Genomic DNA, 20,367 nt, shown 5'->3' with positions numbered 1-20,367 from the left:
TCTGATGTATTCAGTTCTAAACAGTGATGTCAAAATAAATATATTCACAAGTGAATTTTGCTGATTAATTTCCTATGAGATTGAAAAATAACAAAAGAAATTCTCCTTTTGCCGATTTTATTTTGTTATAACCAAAGTTTAATCTGAGTTCTCAAAATGCAACCTATACAGTTGCTATTGGGAAGCTGTGGATTGATAATGTATTTTTAAGATCACAATGGCTTTCACACACCCCAGACAAAGGCACCTGAGCAAAACAGCTAAGGTTTTTGCATGTTCCCTTCCCAACAGCTGTCACTAGTTACTTGGAAAAGTAACATAGGGCTGCAATGCAAGGAAAGAAAGAATGTCACTTCCCAGACAAGGTATCAAGAGGGAATTAATAAAGTTGAAGTTTCTTGCCATGTCAGCATCCACATAAGAAATTTCTAAAACTTTCAGTTCAAATTTTCGGTAGAAAACAGTGGTATTAGCAAGTCCTCCCTGAAGACAAAGTGTTTATTCTACTATAAGAAAGTTTGTTACTGCAAAGGAAACTATGCTTCAATGAACCAATCAATTCATAAACATGAAGCATATAGACACAATTGTTTTCAACTTTTTTCAGCTGTGAACATCTAAAAATTTATAGTCTTATTGATATTTTACAGCTAAGACAGGCATGCTTTTGCCTGTCTTGTTTGTCTTTTTGTTTTGTTTTGTTTTGTTTTTGTTTTTTACAAGTTCTTATATGCCCAAAGAAGTTAGTAGATGTCCAAGGAGTTGCTGATCACATTCTGAAAGTTGATGACATAGGAACAGGAATGCATCTTGTCTTCAGGTATTTCACCTTTTTGACAAAATTATGGCAAGTGTTCTAAATCCTAAATCCATGAACATAAATAAGGAATTCCATCAAGATTTCAAGACAGAATGGGAAGAAAGAGAATGAAAGAACAGCAAAGAATCACTGAGCCAAGTGCTCAAAAGCGGCTGTGAAGTGATGAAGCTGTCTAGACATCATCACTGTATGCTTTTCCTTGGAATGAGGAGGCAAGCAGGTACTGTCCTATGCAGAATGGTAGTTTTTTCAAAAGCTGTATGTAATCTTATTAAAAAGTATACCATTTTATGTGTTTTCTTATCTTTGAGCTTCCAATTTCTCTCAGCACCATTCACTGCTTGATTTTAGAGTGACACCAAAGGTCTTTCACGAGTCTTCTTTGTATCTGCAGTTTCTTCAGTAATTGTTTCTTTATTTGAAATATGCACATGAATTATTGATTTCTAGCATTACAGCTTGGGTGATAGCTTTCCATTCAATCATCCTTAATAATGTCTTCTACACCTTTCTCTGCTGTCTTTAATGCTGACTGCAGTACAAACCACCAAAAAAACTGCTTCTGCTTCTCTGTGTATTTAAATAGCAATATTAATGTGAATTCCCAAATATGGATTGACAAAATGAATTGAAAACTGAAAATCATAAAAGAGCGGAGAATCAAAATAACTTTAAGACAGATCAAGTATAATAAGAAGTGTGAAAATGTTTTTAGTAATTCTTGAAAGTATTCAAAAGTCAAAGTTCCAGAAGAATAAAATGAATTCCTAAATTGCACTTTGCACCCTATTAACTCTTCATATTACACCGAAAATGCTTGCCCACCTGGGGTACGGCCCTGAGATACAGGGCAGATCGGTGCCAGATCTAGGTGCCTTTCAATTGCTTGAAGAGGGAGTCCTGAGTTGTATCTGGCAGTTCAGCACATTCCACTTACAGAAAGCGTCATGACCACGTGCTAAGTGGGAACAGGACCTTGAGCTCCATCGAAGTCCACTGACAAATAATTGATAGTTCTTGTAGTATAGAACATAAGTGACATTCCCAGACAGACCAATGGTTCTTTCAACACTTTGATACCACTGCAGCCTATTCAGAATCCCTCAAGAATAATGAGAGAATATGCTGGCTTTTTGTGGGACTTTCCCTTTTTAATTTATTTTAATTCTCATTTTTTCTAGTTTGACCTACACCATAAAATAACTAAGAAAAAAAAATTTGAGTCTCCTAGTCAAATTTAAAACAGAGAAAAATCTTGGTGGGATGGAAATTTTAAGTAGGATTCTACATGTATCTTAAATTAGCACCAGTGCTGAAATAGAGAAACTTTTGGTTTGCATTACATACTATCAACATACAAACAATAGAGGAGCCACATTAACCAAGATTTATTCTCACTGTTATCATAAGGTCATGTATGGGCACTGCCCTAACAGTAACTATGAAGACCATAAGCATCCATTCATTTGACAATACACATTCTATTTCTTCTCTTCTATTACAGTAAAAACATCTCATTTTCAGCTGGGATGGTGTTGCTTTTCTTCATAGTGTCTTTTTAGTGTCACATAGGTTGGGCAAGACAGTCTGGGTTATTACTGCCCCAGGCAAAGGCAAGCCTCTTAGTGTGATTGCTTTTGCTCTCAGACCTGGGTACATGTGTAAGTATGGGGATATCTCTTGTGTACCTCACAGTAATTTGAACAGACAATAATTGTGTGATGTTAAATTGCTACATATTACTGCAGGTCATCATTACAGCTGTTATATGAGTTATTAACAGTAACACGGTAAGAATCATTCATATTAAAGAAGAATTAATTCTGATGGAACCAGATCTATCTTTGGCATGCAGTAACTCAGAACTTAATCATCTCTCTTGCACTGAAGGTCTGTTATGACAGACAGAGTTCAAAGGAAAATAGCTGTGGAAATAATATGTGTGTATACGTACACCCAGAAAAAAAAGCAAGATAGGTGATCACAATCAGGTAGGATGTGTAGCAACTGTGGGACCCAAGCATGATGTAAATGGCACAGAATAAGTGGTAGGTGTTATCTGAGTTTCTACTGGGACAGAGTTGTCTTTCTTCAAAGTGTCTGCTATGATGCTATGTTTTAGTCTCAGGAGAAATGTTAACAAAACAAGGTGTTTCTAGCTGTTGCTAAGCAGTTCTGTACAGAGCCAAAGCTGTTGGGGAGCTCCTACCAGACAGGGTCTGGGGGAGTGTCATGCTCCAATATAAAAGAAAGAGAAGAGTCATGGTGGCTATCCTGCCAACTATGCCAATAAAAATATCATGCTCCATTATAAAGTAGAGAGACATGGTTCTTTGATTATGTGTATACCCAGCATGAGATTAAGACACAACGGGTCAAATGTTAACCCAACCAGCTTATTAAAAATACTAGTTGCTTAGGGATATGGGGAAGAGAAGGTATGCAATAGAAAAGATGAAAAAACATGGAGTAGAAAGCAAGAGAGGGAGAGAGCATCACCAACATGGAGTCCAGCAAGTTCTGTAGTAGGTCCGTTGATCTCAAGAACTCTCTGATCACTGTGGATGGTGGGAGAGAGAGTCAGGAAGCTTTGCAGAAAGCAGGCCCTGGGAGGCTTAGATTCGTAGATTCATAGATACATTAGGTTGGAAAGGACCTACAAGATCATCTAGTCCAACCATCCTCCTATCACCATCCCTACCCACTAAACTACTAAATCAAATCCCTTAGCACCTCATCTAAACGCTTCTTGAACAGCGCTAGGGATGGTGCCTCAACCACCTCCCTAGGCAGGCCATTCCAGTGCCTGACCACTCTTGCAGAAAAAAAATGTTTCCTCAGGTCTAATCTAAATCTTCCCCAGCGCAACTTGTGGCCATTCCCTCTCTTCCTGTCATTATTTATCAGGGAGAAGAGGCCCACCCCCTCCTCACCACAACCCCCCTTCAGGAAGTGGTAGAGTGCAATAAGGTCTCCTCTGAGCCTCCTCTTCTCCAGACTAAACAATCCCAGCTCCCTCAGCCGCTCCTCATAAGACTTGTGCTCCAGACCCCTCACCAGTTTTGTTGCCCTTCTCTGAACACGCTCCAGGGTCTCAATATCGTTCTTGTAGTGAGGGGCCCAAAACTGAACACAGTACTCGAGGTGCGGCCACTCCAGAGCTGAGTACAGGGGGATGATCACCTCCCTGCTCCTGCTGGCTACACTATTTCTAATACAGGCCAGGATGCTGTTGGCCTTCTTGGCCACCTGGGCACACTGCCGGCTCATGTTAAGCCAAGCATCAACCAACACCCCCAGGTCCTTTTCCTCTCTACATTCTTCAAGCCATTCTGCCCCAAGCCTATAGCATTGCATGGGGTTATTGTGGCCAAAGTGCAGGACCTCATTGGTCTTATTGAACCTCATCCCATTGAGCTCAGCCCAGCTGTTCAGCCAATCCAGATCCCTCTGAAGGCCCTCCCTACCCTCAGGCAGTTTGACACATCCTCCCAACTTGCTGTCATCTGCAAACTTACTGAGGGTACGCTCAATTCCCTCATCTAGGTCATCAATAAAGATATTAAACAAGATGGCTTCTTCCACAGAGGTTTTCCCCTCAGGGAGTTATTCTCCAGGAGTTCTTCTCCTTTCCTTCTTTCTCCTCTCTCTTCGTGAGAAGTGCATGTGCTTGTGCGTAGTGCGTGGGCACACTTGAGCATAAATTCTTAACGAAGTTATAATTTGTTTTATAGGTCCAAGGTGGTCAAGTCTGCTCTTTCTGAAGAGGCAGCTCCTAGCTTTTTTGGATCTCCACAGGAACTCTTTTTGTTCCCATTTTCCAGCCCTTGCCAGCAGATAAGAGAGGGGTAGGAAAATGCCAAATTGTATCTTGCCTTGACAGGATACAGTGGTATGATTCCCCAGACTCTCATACCAGTTATCTGGTCACAGGCCAGATCTTCCCTCGAGCGCAAAACACCTCCAAAGAAGTGCTTTCACATGTAAACACTGTAGACAAAGGGTTGCCGGCTAGTTACACCCACCTAGATAATTTGCAGTTGTCAGCTAAAGTCTTATCACCAGAAAGGCCTTTCCAAACAAGCTTTGAGACAAAGAAAAAGTTTCAATCCTTCACAGGGAGTCAGAAAAATGGGAGGGGACAGAATCAGGATAGCTGACTTAAACTTGTCAGATGAATGTTCCATACCATATGACATCATGTAGAAGGAAAGTTTGTGAAAGGGGTGGGAATTCACCAGGCTTCTTTCTGCTGTTTGAGTGCTAGATGGGCATCATTCAACAGGTGGTAAGTAATTGCTTGAGCATCACTTGTTACATGGACATATATTTCTTAGAACTATTATCTTTTTTTTCCCCTCCTTATTTTTTCTCTTAGTAAATAGTTTATTTTTTTCTACCTATGAGTTCTACTTTTATTTTTTTATTATTTTTTTTATTTTTTTCCAGTTCTCTCCCTTATCCTACTTGGAAGAGCAGAAGTGAGTGAATTACTGTGTAATGCTGAGCAACTTTCTGGGCAACTAGAACAAAAAATAATAGCAAGCTAATTAACAGCTGGTACCTTACCCTTGAAGGACATAGCCTTATATTTCCTCAGTGTGTATCTAAATAACACAATATAGATAGAACCATGGTCATCACACATCCTGATATACCATTAAAAATAAAAGACTACTAAAAATTTGTAAAAAAAATAATGCATTTTTATAGTACATAAATCTCCCTTCTCTGTGCTAATCATAGAATCATAGACTCATAGAATGGCCTGGGTTGAAAGAAACCTCAAAGATACTGAGTTTCAATCCCCCTGCCATGGGCAGAGTTGCTAGCCACTGGACCAGGCTGCCCAGAGCCACATCCAGCCTTGCCTTAAATGCCTCCAGGGATGGGGCATCCACAACCTCTCTGGGCAACCTGTTACCACCACACTCTGAGTGATAAGCTTTCTCCTCATATCTAACCTAAATCTCTACTATTAGTTTAAAACCATTCCACCTTGTTGTATCACTTTTGACCTGTGTAAACAATCATTCCCCTTCCTGTTTATACGCTCCCTTGAAGTATTGGAAGGCCACAATGAGGTCTCCCCAGAGCCTTCTCTTCTCCAAGATAAACAAGCCCATCTCCTTCAACCTTTCCTCACAGGAGATGTGCTCCAGCCCTCTGATCAGTTTAGTGGCACTAATATTCTCTTAAAAATTTCTTTCTCCTTCCTCCTTCCTTGCTTCTAAAGATGTTAAACAACTGTTCTATTTTGTTGATTTTACAGAAACCCTAGAGTCTACCTCCCCTTCTACTTGCAGTCTTGGGAGTTGCCCAGGGACTCAAGATAAACCTGGTTTTGGTCCTTCATAGCCCAAAGGAAATGCCTCTTGCTTATGCATACTAAATGCTAAATAGATTCCCATTGTCAAATTTTCTATGGAAATACTGTCTTTTGTATATATGTATATTATCTTTTACACAAGGTTCAGTCACAAATGACTGTAATGGAATAACTCCTGAATTGTAGCAGTTCAGAATAACAAGAGACAAGCTATTTCAGATATAAATAGCCTAAAGTTAATCCTTATTTCAGCATCCATTGAAGTTGAAGGCACAATTTCTTTTTATGCCAAAAAAATGTTCTGGGTTGAATCTGATGAGGCAGGGAACAAAAGTTCCTTAAAAGCAGTAGTACGAAAAAAATCAATGGCAGCCTATTTCAAGGAGTTGAAGAGTCAAGGATCATTCATTCAGTCCAATGCCAATGTCTCATAGGAAAGGCCTTACAGATTATTCTTTGTTTTTGTTTTCTTTTTAAATTCCAGTGATTAAAGGCAGATCCTTTCAGAAGAAGGAAGCTATAATGCAGTACTCCTACTGTAACTTAGAACAGGAAAAAGTATGGTGTATGACTGCCTCTTCACAAAACATAACATAAATTCTCTGACCTTTGTGAAACATTGGAATGTAGAGTTTACATATGCTTTATACTGTGCTTTCCTTTCATTTAGTACTTCACCAGATAATTTATGTAAAAATGTTTAAAGTAAGGCTTTCAGCACATGACCACAATATAATTTTATATCTAAAATAAGGTACTAACTTCTACATTTAGTATTTATTTAATGAATTTTGATTACTCCACTTTCATGCAAGCAGGGTCTAATTCTGTAATTAGTACCACAAATATTTATTAAAGATTGCAGTAGACATGGTTTCCCTCTGGAGGTTAGCATAAATGCTGCTGGATTTATTGACTAAGGTTAGTTTTTCCTTGCAAACAGTATTTTAAGTAATGAAAATTAAAAAAAAAAAAAAAAAACCCTAACCAAAAAGCAAATGCACATTTCAAGAGCCTTACAAAGGCCTATTAAGCCAAAAATGACAGAAAGCTTTCAAATTCAAATTTACTTGTATGCCACCATCATGACTTTTCTGTATTTCATACAGGACTGCAAAGCTGCAGAAATAATTGTCACCAATACATAATTTATTCTAATTACTGGTCTGAAGGATCGTGAATAGATAATTAAAAAAAACAGTTTTCATTATTTAGGTGAGTAATTTCCTTTATGGAATTTTATTACTGTACAGAATATGTTGGCTTATGTGATCTTCTTTTTCATGGATGTGAAGTAATGTGACGAAATTAGATCTTACTGAAGGTGCTTATTTTTCATAATATTTAGTAATTATTTGGAAATCTGAATGGTATAAGAAGAATAGTACCCTATGATATGGTTATTCTACAGAAGGAGCTGTTAAAATGATATGCCATTACACATGAGAATTCTGCAAATGATAAAAAAATATATAAATTATAACAAAAATGTCTTTACAAATACATCAATAAAAAAGTAAGGGCCAAGGAGAATCTCCATCCTTTCTTGGATGTGGCTTGAGGCACTACCACCAAGGTGGGGAAAAGGATAAGGTACTCAATGTCTTCTTCATTTCTTTTTTTAATAGCCAGATCAGTTGGGGAAGATCATAGAGAAGATAGTCTTGACTGCGATCACACACCTTGTGATCACACCAGGTCTACCTAGCACGGGCTCATGAAAGACAGATCCTGCTTGACCCTCAGTATATTTTCAGTAAGTTTGCAGATGACACCAGTCTGAGAGTAAACTGATCCGTATGAAGATCAGAACACTCTACAGAGAGATCTGGATAGGTGGGCCAATAGGCTGAAGCCAATTTTATGAGATTCAACAAGACTAAATGCCGTGTCCTACACTTCAGTTACAACAGCCTCATGCAACGTGGAAATCTTTGGTCAGAGTGGCTGCAAAACTGCACAGCAAAAGAGGATCTGAGGATGTTAGTTGACAGATGGCTGAACGTGATCTAGTGGTGTTCCCAGGTGGCCAAAAAGACCAATGGGATGCTGACTTGCATTGTAGCCAGTGGGACTAGGAATGCAATTGTTCCTTTGTACTCAGTACTCAGTACTTTTACTTACATAAAATCAGAAAATTGTTTGAGTTGGAAGGAACTCCTTAAAGGTCATCTAATCCAACTCCCCTGCAATGGACAGGGACATCCACAAATAGACTGGGGTTCTCGGAATCTCATCCAGTTTGACGCTGAATGCCTCCAGTGTCTCCAGGCAATCACCGTGTAACTAGGTAGCCTGTTCTAGTGCTTCACTGCCCATACTGTAAAAGATCTTTTCCATATATACAGTATAAACCTCCCCTATTTTAGTTGAAACCATTTTCCCTTGTCTTTTCACAACAGACTCTGCAAGAGAATCTGTTCCCTTCTTCCTTATAACCCTTCTTCTCTTTATCTATTGAAAAGCATCTATCAGGTCATATTCTCTTCTCTGGACTGCACAGCCTCAGCTCTCTCAGCCTGTCTTTCAAGGCAGGTGCTCCATCTCCTGGATCAGTTTTGTGTCCCTTCTTTGGACACACTCCAACAGGTTCATGTCTTCCCTGTGCTCAGGACCTCACATCTGCACACAGTACTCCAGATGAGGTCTCATCAGTGCAGAGTAGAGCAGAAGGATCACCTCCCTCAACCCACTGGACACATTTCTTTAGGTGCTGACACATGTCCAACTTTTCATCCACCAGTACCCCCAAGTTCTTTTTGTTAGGGCCATGCTTTATCCTTTCATACACCAGACTGTACTGACAGTGGGGTTTTCATCAAGGCTTCACACGTGGATTTGTTTACCTGATGCCACTCTTTCTGCCTGTCTTGGTCTCTCTGAGTGTCATTCCATCCCTAGGGCACACTGGCTGCACCACACAGCTTGGTATCATCTACAGACTTGCTGAGAGCTCACCCAATCTCATTGCTGATAGTGGATTCTAGTATTGACCCTTGAGGAAGATCATTTGCCAGTGATCTCCATCCAGACACTGAGACACTGACCACCACTCTCTGAGTATGATCTAGTGTCAAAGTCCATACTAAAATCCCATCAGATGTCATCAATGACTCTTGCTTTGTCATTCTGATCATTCCCAACATCACAGAATCATTCATCCCGTATCACCTCCCCCTCTTCCATGTACCTTAGCAAAACTTCCAGGAGAATCTATACCATGAGCTGCCTGGCACAAAGCTTAGACTTTGACTTCTTCCCTTCTTAAAAATGCTCTGCTCCCTTGTCCTTGAGGACAGATGGTCAGGGTGTCATGTTGACTAAATCCCTGTAGAGATGGAATTTGTCTAAAATTTAGCATTTTTATTTTAATCTTTGTCTGATATTCCTCAAGAGTGTGAGCTCCATTATTGCATGGTCACCATAGCCCAGGCAGCCTCCAACATAAGATCATGTGTGTTGGTGTGCAACAGATGCAGCGTTGCATCCCCCCTGGGGGGTCTGTCTATTACCTGGCTCAGGAAGTTTTCCTCAGTGCATTCCAGGAACTTTCTGCATTTTTCCGTACTTCTTTCTGAGCAAAGTGGTTGAAGACCTCCAACAGGATGAGAGCCTGCCACCATGAAACACCCCATTACTGGAGGAAGAAGGATACATCTACAGGTTTACTCAATTAGGATGCCTGTAGTAGACATCAACCACAAAGCTACCTTTGCTAGTGCCCTTTCTCCAGTGACAGTTGTCATGGTTCAGGCCCAGTCCTACCTAGTTCCATGATTAATGGGGCAGAGGGTGCCATGGACCTATGCCCCAGGAAATGGGGAAGGGAGGTAGAGAAAGGGTAGGTGGATGGGCCTAAAGACAAAGCAGGAGTAACAGGTTAAGGTAAAAATCTTATTTACTAAATATTATAGGAGAATGTGAGATAACACAATATAATACAATATAATTGGAATTGAAGCTAATAAATCAGGTAAAATGAGAATGTTTAGAACCAAAAACCTTACTATAATGATGGAGGCAAGATAGTTAGGGAGCTCATACCACAGACAAGCAGAAAAAATGGATAACAGTCTTGTGACTCCCAGTACGTTTTATCTTTCCCTCTGAATGGAAAATGGAAACAAAGTGATGAAGTCTTCTGGGAGCTGTAGCTCTTTTTCTCTATTGAGAAACATACCCAGAACTATCGACAATCCACAGAACTGGAGAATTAATTGTTTAACTCCCAGTGAACTATATGATGTTGTGATATGGAATACTGATAACAGAAATAATAAAACCATGGCAACAGCTCTTCACACTCTATTCCTTATTTAATGCAAAGGGCAATAGCTCCTTCATTCCTTCCTCACATGTCCCGTCTGCAGAGTCAGTAGCTGTCAACAACCATATTCCAGCTGTGGGAATCATTCCACTATGTCTCTATTACAGAAACTGTGTCATGGTTTTCCAGAAGCATGATGGAGTACAATATCTGCTTGTTGCCCAAGCTGTGTGTGTTGGTGTAGAGGTACTTCAGTTGGGCAGCTGGCCTTGTCATCTTCTTGTCATCTTAATTCCTCTGAAGTATTTCCCTTGATTTCCCCACTGCATTCTCCTGTTGCCTCAATGGTTCCTGGCTTACTGTCACAAGATTCCAAGTGTGCTGCAATGTTGCCAGCACATCTCAGAGCATCAGGTTGAGGGTCCCTGCTAGTACCCTGTTCCTTCAAACCAGTTATGCTGTATCACACTTCATCTTCAACAGGCTCAGTATCATCCATCTTCCCCTTTGAACCTAATTAAAACTCTACTAATGAGTCCTGCAAGCTTTTCCCTAAGGAACCTCTTCCTACTTTGGAAGGGGTGAAACTCATCTGATGCCTGCAAGTCCAGTGCCATATAGGCCATTCCACAGTCAAAATCCCAAAGTTTTGGTGACAGTACTGTAGTAGCTGAAAAAGCAGTAGGGCATGACCATAGTAACCACAGTAACTAATGACCAAGATTATACAGTAACTAATGGTCAGGCTTGACTAAGCATAGACAATAGTAGGAGGTAGAAGAAGAAAATGTGGCGATACAAGGTTGGTAGAAAAGTTAGGGACAGACACTAAGAGGTGTAGCCATGGAAGAAGATATAAGGAGATGTAGGAGACAGTAAAAGCGGAACTTTTGCCACACCATATTGGTGCAGTTTCTTTACGTCAGGCAGCACCAGCACCGTATAGTTCCCAGGCTTGTTGGAGCGACGACACAGTACCATCCACAAATCCTTTAGACTGCTGCTTCTTTTGCTGTTTTTACCCACTTGAGGAAACAGAGGAGTGAAGATGACCTATGCCCTCATTTCCTTAAGCAAACATCCCAAGTTTCTGAAGTTCCTTTTAATGGTCTTTGAACTGCATGTAACTGTTTTGATACTCCCACATGGAAAAGCAGTAATGGGTAATAGTCTGTTGGCCATACCAGACTAGGTAGATTCCTGGTGACATCTTTCACCAGAGACCCAGGGAGACATCAGACTTCTCTAAAAAGTGCATCTATACAGTACATTGGACTTTCAATTCCCTTCAGGAAGAAGAAGCCTACAACTACTATTCTTCTTTTTTGGTGAATGTAGACTTGATACTGGGCAGAAGGCTTTTCTTCTTTTGGTTTTTCTGATTCCTCAAGTGGGCTGTTATCGCCTACAGATGGGCATTCCACATCCAAATCCTGTTATATAGAAGCACCTGGGGCCTCTGAAAGGAGTCTGTAGCAGAGTGAGAGTCAAAGAACTAGTCTTAAGATGAGAGCTAATGGCCTTAAGTTGCGCCAGGTGATATTCAGGTCAGAAATCAGGAAAAAATTTATTCTTCTAAAGAGTGGTCAGACGCTGAAACAAGTTGCCCAGAGATGTGCTGGAAATGCTGTTCCTGGAGATGCTCAAGAAAAGAGAATATATGACACAAAGGGACATATTTTAGTGAGCATTCAGGTGATGGGTTATCAGTTAGACTGGATGATCATTAAGGTTTTTTCCTGCCTTAATGATTCCAATATCCTCTGTCAGAACAGGTGAAAGCCTCCTGGTAATAGAATCCAGGTGCACAATAGTCCTATTTCTATTTTTTTTTATTTTTTAATGTTGCACAGTGCTCTGATTCATAGAATGAATAGATAGATTCATAGAATTCAAACATAGATTCATAGAATCATAGAATGGTTTGTGTTGGAAGGGGTCTTTAAAATCATCTAGTTCCAACCTCTGTGATACAGAGAGAGACACCTCTCACTAAACCAGGTTGCTCAAAGTCCCATCCAGCTTGGCCTTGAATACGTCAAGGAAGGGGTAACCTGTTCCAGTGTCTCACTACCCTTGCAGTAAATAATTTCTTCCTAAAATGTGGTTTAAATCTACCTTCTTCCAGTTCAAAGCCATTTTGCCTTGTCTTATGTTATTTACACATGCCTGTGTAAATGTCCCTCCCCAGCTTTCCTGTAGGCCCGCTTCAGGTACTGGAAAGCTTCTGAAAGGAACCCTGGAGTGAGCCTTCTCTTCTCTCCCAATTTCTCTCAGCTTGTTGCTTGTTACCAATAGCCGTCTGGACATTGATCAATTGATCCTTCTGAATGCAACCATTCAGTCAATTCCTCATCTAGCAGGTTTTCCATCCATCCAATTGATTTTTCTCCAATTCAGTGATTAGGATGCCCTGCGGGACAGTGTCAAACAATTTATACAAGTCCGGGTTGTTGATGTTAGTTGATCTTCCTTTATCCACTGATTCTGTTACTCCATCATAAAAAGGTACCAAGTTTGTCAGATACAACTTGCCCTTGGGGAATCCATGTTGATTTCCACCAGTCATCCCATCTTTATTTTCCATATGCCTTAGTAGGGCCTTCAGGAGGGTCTGCCAGGCACAGAGGTGAGACTGAATGTCCTGTAGGCCCCTGGACTCCTTTTTTTTTTCCTTTTGCAAATGCAGGTTATTTGAACATATAGTACTTGATCCTTTCTCATGTTACTTATTTGCTGTCAGGGCAAACAGTTTTACTCAGCAAAACTGACTTACTCTCTATTACTTCCCCCTAACATAGAAAGGTGTTTCTGCAACAAAGAAAATGAACTTTTACTACTTAAAATATGCTTTAAAAGTAATATTTTATATATATATATAATTTTAATTTCCAAATTAATCTCCAGAAATTAACTATGGATGCTCACTACATGATCATAAATCTTCCCATCACAATCCTTGCTAAGATGTTTGTAAATTGTGTCACTTTTAATTTTTCACTGTCATCCACAAAAATTGCTTGGGTTGGACTGCTTCAGTGAATTAAAATTGTGCTCAGAATTCCACAGAGAAAAGTAATAATTTTGTTATTAGCCATTATGTACAAATAGAAACCTTCTACAATTTTAAATAATTTTTCTGAAACTTCTAGAAAAATAAGAGATTGTCTCAGAAATAAGAGAAAAAACCCACAAAACTTAACTTTTTTTTTCTTGAAGTAAATAAAGAGAAATTCTCACTTTATTCATAGAAGATTCCTTGAATGATTTGTTCTGTTAGCTGTATTTAGCAGTGGAATTACTGTACTTCATCACTGTATTATTGCCTTGACATCAGACTGTTAAACATCTTTGTTTTTCATGCATCTGCCTATTATTTTATCAAGGCCACTTCCTTTCAAATGAATTACATGTAACATAGCTATTATTTTAAGTATATTTAAAGAAAATATTAGGTACTTCTAATCAACAGGCTTAAACCTTTTATGGAGTGAAGTTTTACCTGCATGGTAGCACCTTCTCATCTGAACAGACTTCTTGCTGAGATGTGGAATTGAAATTCTGCCCAATCTTTAGTATCCTATTTTGGTATCCCTACCATGTGTGGCTACACATCTTCCATCATTTGACAGTTTCTTGCTGAAAGTGCAAAAAGTATGCCTTGAACCCTGCAGAACCTTGCCCACCAGCCACTCTGACAAGTCAGTACTTGGATTGTCTCAACAGTGAATCAATTATATGCATACAGAGTGATGGCAGGCTGTGCTCTCAAGTTACATGCTGTATTTGCTGACATTCAGAGTGGTCTTAATGACTTCTTCATTCACCAGCTGCAGTACAACCTGTTTTGCTAGAAGTAGTCATGCCTACAGTTTCTTCCTCTTTTTGCCTTGGATTTTATTTATTGATGGATTTTATACTACCGATGGATTTTATATTATTGTCATGTGCCAATGGGGGTAAGCACAGGTAGTGCATCTGTTTCAGCACTGACACAGAGCAAAGTCCTTCCTGTAGAATACCAACCTGTTATGCAGAAAAAGCCAAATATATTTATCTGTAGTATCTGAATGTTCAGTGTAATCTGTGTAAACACATGATGCTATTCAAAATTTAGCTGAAGTGAGTTAAATCTAAGAGAAAATGCTTGACCTGTGTGTAAGAATACTCTGACATGCAAAGCACAGAATATTCTTTTTAGGACCCTATACTTATCTAAATTCAAAGCAAAAACAGACTGCTGAATTCTACCGCAGGAACTAGCAGACTCAGAGAACGATTCACTGAGGTTCTGTGCATAGAACTGCGGAGTTAAGCCAGAGGTATAAAAGTCCTCCTGAACATCACATTTCTTCAGTTTAAAATTCTCAACTCTTTGAATATTGAATGAAGAATATTCCTACAGGATCCCATGTGTTTTACTACAGATACATATATGTATTATTCTGGTCTATTTCCATCACATCTTTATGCCTATCTACTTAGAAAGATTAGCTACAGTTTGGGCTGCTTCCATGCTTTGATGAGCACTGCACGTCCAGTTACAACAGCTTAACACAAATGTTTATTAAACTGTCAGAACTGTCTAAGCACCAAATGCTGACTCAAATACTAGGTATTTATCGAGGTGTTTATAGGCTTTTGGTGTTGAAAACAGGGAGAGGGGACACTTGAGAATACAAATGTGATGAAAAATGAAAAGGCAGTAACACATGCATGACTTCAGCAAGTCACCAATAGAATTTAATATGTAAGACTGTAAATAGCAGCACTAGCCAAATTGAGAAAAGCCTCAATAAAATACACCAGTATTATTGTAAATGGCATTTGGATGTGGGTTATTCCCTGTTCATTTTGTTTTATGATTAGGCAAGGATCTGAGTTACAACTTTCAGTTTTTAACCATCTCGTGGTTAACAAGAATTCTCACCTCCAGTTCTTTGAATGCCAATATCCTAAAGTCTCTTCTGAACAAAGAATTGTTTGGTAAGCCTTGACTGTCTACACACAAGTTTGATAAACTTGGAGAAAGTCCTTATTTATGGGAACTATTCACCACATGATTGAACCTGTACAATAAAGCAGATACAGGTTCTTCAACAAAAGAAATGTATGCCTTAAAAGTTAAATAAGAAATGTAGGTGACCCACACCCTTGATGCATATGAGTCAAAATTCTGAAACTTGGGTTCTTTCCTGTGTTAGTACTGTATGTTGTTCTATTGCTCAAAAATCTCTTGCCATCTTAAGACTTTTGTTACAAAATTATGTTTACTTGAAAAATTGATATCCTACATCAGCGAAAGCATGTATTAGAAAAATAAAAATGTTTTTTACAATTCAAAATGATATCAATTCCTCGGAGAATTCTCAGCCTTTAATCAATCTGTGAACTGACTAATACATTGTTTAGATAATCTTGACATTTGACATGCCAGAAGAAAAGAGAAATAGAAGAGGGTGATTATTATTTTTAATTTATGTTTTAGTTTTCTGAAAAGTAAGTACCTTGATATAGTAGAACATCACTATCTGGAAGGTGATTTGAAGTCAGCAGTTAAATGCCATTCAAAGGGATAGATCAAATTGTCATTTTATTTGTTTGCTTGTCTAACAATTTTTGTTCTAAAACATGCATCATTTACAAACTTAAGACTCTGTATTTCACCTCTTTATAAAACTGCAAACAAATTAATATTATAAAAGTCATACAAAGAAGCTTAAAATCCAGATAAGAGAGAAGTGTTAGATGTTAATTTCAGGTATTTCATCCAGTACAAGTTTTCCTCCAAGTCTTGAGCTAAAATCTGATGTGCAGTTTCTAATCTAAATGAAAGCAGTATATATTTGAGGCTACTTGAATTATATACAGTTTAAACAAGATGGCCAAATCTGTTCATTGAAAAGCTAGGAAGAACTATACCTTTCGACCTTACTGGAAAATAAAAGATCACAATGAAAACTGCATCCTTTATTCTTGTCCAGATTAGTATTATTTACTTGAAGGAACAAATGAGTGTAAGAGAATGAGGGATGTAATAAGCTCACTGATCATGTAACATAAAAATTGCAGCAAATGTAAATGGTAACTTGTGTGTTTTTTGCTTGAATTTCTGAGCTCAACATTTAAGAGAGATAATAGAAACACAATCAGTAAATTAGACGCTATAAGAATGAATCACAGAAGAAACAGATGGAGTTAAACAGTGCCCTCCTCAATGGAAAGAGTGTTAAAATGCCATTCAGACATTATTTCTGAAGCATATGAAGTATCAGAAGAGTGGAAGTAATACATGAATAAATCCAAAATGACACTGCACTAGTTGGCTCTGTGACTTTTGTAGGAAAATTCCAATGAAGTCTTTGCCACTTTTTCAGAATGGTTGAATTTGAGAAGCAAGATTTTATGCATTAAGCAATTCTGTACATCTGTTGGTAGAGTTTTTTAAATAACAGATGTGGTTTCTAAACAGTTTGCAGCAGAAAAGATATGGAAAAATAATGTCTAATTCTGAATTGACTTCAATATTCCTCAACTATAATTACACAGGATGAAATATATAAATGTTTGTATGAAATCATAGCAAGAACTAAATAATTCCCAGAAATCTGCATATAAATATAGTTCAGAGCCATGTTTTTTTCATGAAGGGTGTACAGTTCTATGTTTTAAAAAATATTATTTTCTTATATTCTTCAGATATGTAGATTATGAATTGGTCTTTTAACTATTCAGTTCTCAGGCAAAATTTGTACAAAATATTCCTTATCAAATAAATGGAAGCAACAGATCCAGCATATATTGTGTCACAATAATTTCATCATTAACAGGAAAATGTGCAGCCTTTAATGTCAAAGGGGAAGTTCAACATTGCAATTGGAACTTCTAAAAACTAATGAGTGTCTGAGACAGTATTTCTCTCAGTATTTCCACAGTTTATTATGATTTAATATTGTTCTGTTAAGACAACACTTCAAATACTTACCAAACTTGTTTCAAATTTATAGTTTATGTTGAATTAAACTAAGATTAATTTGTGCTAAAACCTGGAGACGAATTGTTTGGTTGTTAAAATATGTCGTTACTTCTTCAGCTAAACTGAAATAGAAAAATGTCCAGAGTGTTGATTTTATTTCCCTGCAATAAAATGATTTTTTTTAATTATTGTATAAACAGAAATTAGGTTTGTACTGTTCAAATGCTTCCTATATTAGATACATTTCTACTCTCCACCCTCCTTTAACAAAATTCTTGAAAGCTCTGTAAGTGCAAAAATATTTGCAAGAGCACATATTTAAACTCTAAACAAGGGGAAACAATATTGTATTTTGAACTATAGAGTAATCTTTAAAAGCAATTAAAATTAATTACAACATAAAAAAAAGAAATATAATTTCAGAAAAAAAAATGAAATAATGCTTTTTTTTTTTTTGGTCACAGGTAAGAAGTAACAAGAAATTCAGCTCTGTAATTTGCATTTCTTAATTTTTTTAAAAATTATTTATTTATTTTTGTCTCTTTCTAGGTCTGCTTTGCAATGGGTGACATAAAAACCTAAAACTTCTTCTCACTTTTGCACTTTTGTGAAAAGCCATGAGATTTTGTCACCTTTCTTGAAATAATTCTGACCTATAATCAGCATTTTTTGTGCACCATAGAGTATGTCTTGCTGCAGGAAACACAAATTCTGCCTACAAAATTGCTGAATAAACTTTCTTCTTAGCATCAGAAGAAGTCAAGGCTGCTGCTGTTTTGTTCTGACAGTTTACATTTCTGGATAATGCCAGCTGAAATACTTGTGACTTTGTAGACCGCATGTCTTGAAAAAAAAAAAAAAAAAAAAAAAAAAGTTTACTGTGCCCAGATGCTCAGAAAGAGTATAAACAGCAATGCTTTCAAGAATAAACAAGAGAGATCTTTCGGTATTTGGTGTCAACCCTAGTTAGGCCATACCTCAGGTACTGTGTTCAGTGTTGGGGGCCTTACTACAAGAAAGACATTGAGGTCCTGGAGAGTGTTCAGAGAAGGGCAATGAAGCTGTGAGGGTTTTTGGAGCACAAATCTTATGGAGAACAGCTGTGGGAACTGGGATTGTTCAGTCTGGATAAGATGAGGCTCAGGGGAGACTTTATCACTCTCTACAGTTATCTGAAGAGAAGTTGTGGTGAACTGAGGGTTAGCCTCTTCTCCCATGTAACTAGCAATAGAATGAGGGGGAGTGGCTTCAAGTTGTGCCAGGGGAGATTCAGGTTGGACATTAAGAAATACTTCTTCTCAGAGAGAGAGGTCAGGCTGCCAAAGGAGGTGGTAGAATCACCACCCCTGGAGGTGTTCAAGAAACATTTTTATGTTGTACTATGAGGCATGACTTAGTAGGAAATATTGGTGATATGTGGATAATTGGACTGGATGATCTTAGAGGTCTTTTCCAACCTTGGTGATTCTGTGATTCTATGATTCTATTATTTGGTAGAACATAGTACTCATGATTGTACAACTATCCTTTTCTAGCAGTATAAGAAAACAAACTATGGCTGGAATCTCGGTTTATGTACATAAGTAAACATCAGCTATGACTTGCATTATCTTCCTTCCACTGGAGCTATTCTGGAGGTACTGCCTTCTACATTTGGACATGGTTGGAGGCTACTAAGTCTATCCAGGTCACTCTTACTCCTCACAGAACTTATTTCATTAGCTGTACTTTGAAATGTTTAAAAGTATATATTTTTCTGAAAACAAAACAAAACAAAAACATGGGGAACTTGAATAAATGTACCAGTTTTCTATGTTTTCAACCATAGAGTATCTGTGCAATGAATCTGAAGGAGTAATATGCCGTTAACTGCTGTCTAATTAAGAAACCAAACAATTAAATAAAGTCCTGGTAGGTCTGGTTAATTAGTTTTTATTCACACTTTTTTCCCATGATATTTAAAACTATTTATACACAAGAACCTAGTTTTCTCTGATTTGGTCTGCAAAAATTTTGCACTGTCTTGGACATTGTGCCTTGTGAAGATGAGCAGGGAAGTTTCTGAGATGACTTGTCTATTAAGGACAAAAAACTGTACCATTTAAAAACTGTCTAAGTATCTGGATGAATGAGAACTGTATCTAGAGGTATACAGAGTAATGAAAGTCATCAGACAAACAGTTTACAAACTGTTTTAGTTGTTCATCCATCAAGCCATTTTAATGTACACAGTTGTGTAAATTATTGCAGCACATTAATGAGAAAGAAGACTACTTGCTTAATCTTGAGCTGTAATTAATCTGTTCTTACCACACAGTGTGTTACCTGTGGCTGATGGACTTCTACAGAGGCACAGTGTGAATAATAAGTAAATACAAATAATGTAATAAGTAAAAACAAAAATGGAAGAGTTCTTTATAATGGTAAAATAAATCTTGTTTTTTCTAAGTATATCTCAAATGTGAAAATCCATAGGTTCATAAGGTTGGAAAGGACCTACAAGATCATCTAGTCCAACCATTCTCCTATCACTATCCCTACCCAACTAGTAAATCAAATCCCTTAGCACCTCATCTAAACGCTTCTTGAACAGCGCTAGGGATGGTGCCTCAACCACCTCCCTAGGCAGGCCATTCCAGTGCCTGACCACTCTTTCAGAGAAAAAAAGTTTCCTCAGGTCTAATCTAAATCTTCCCCGGCACAACTTGTGGCCATTCCCTCTCTTCCTGTCATTATTTATCAGGGAGAAGAGGCCCACCCCCTCCTCACCACAACCCCCATTCAGGAAGTGGTAGAGTGCAATAAGGTCTCCTCTGAGCCTCCTCTTCTCCAGACTAAACAATCCCAGCTCCCTCAGCCGCTCCTCATAAGACTTGTGCTCCAGACCCCTCACCAGTTTTGTTGCCCTTCTCTGAACACGCTCCAGGGCCTCAATGTCCTTCTTGTAGTGAGGGGCCCAAAACTGAACACAGTAC

The sequence above is a fragment of the Cyrtonyx montezumae genome, unplaced genomic scaffold, assembly GCF_038088225.1.
Source record: "Cyrtonyx montezumae isolate F1298 unplaced genomic scaffold, pur_monq_1.0 scaffold_30, whole genome shotgun sequence".
In the NCBI taxonomy this organism is placed as follows: domain Eukaryota; kingdom Metazoa; phylum Chordata; class Aves; order Galliformes; family Odontophoridae; genus Cyrtonyx; species Cyrtonyx montezumae.
Note: the sequence above shows the minus strand (reverse complement) of the source record.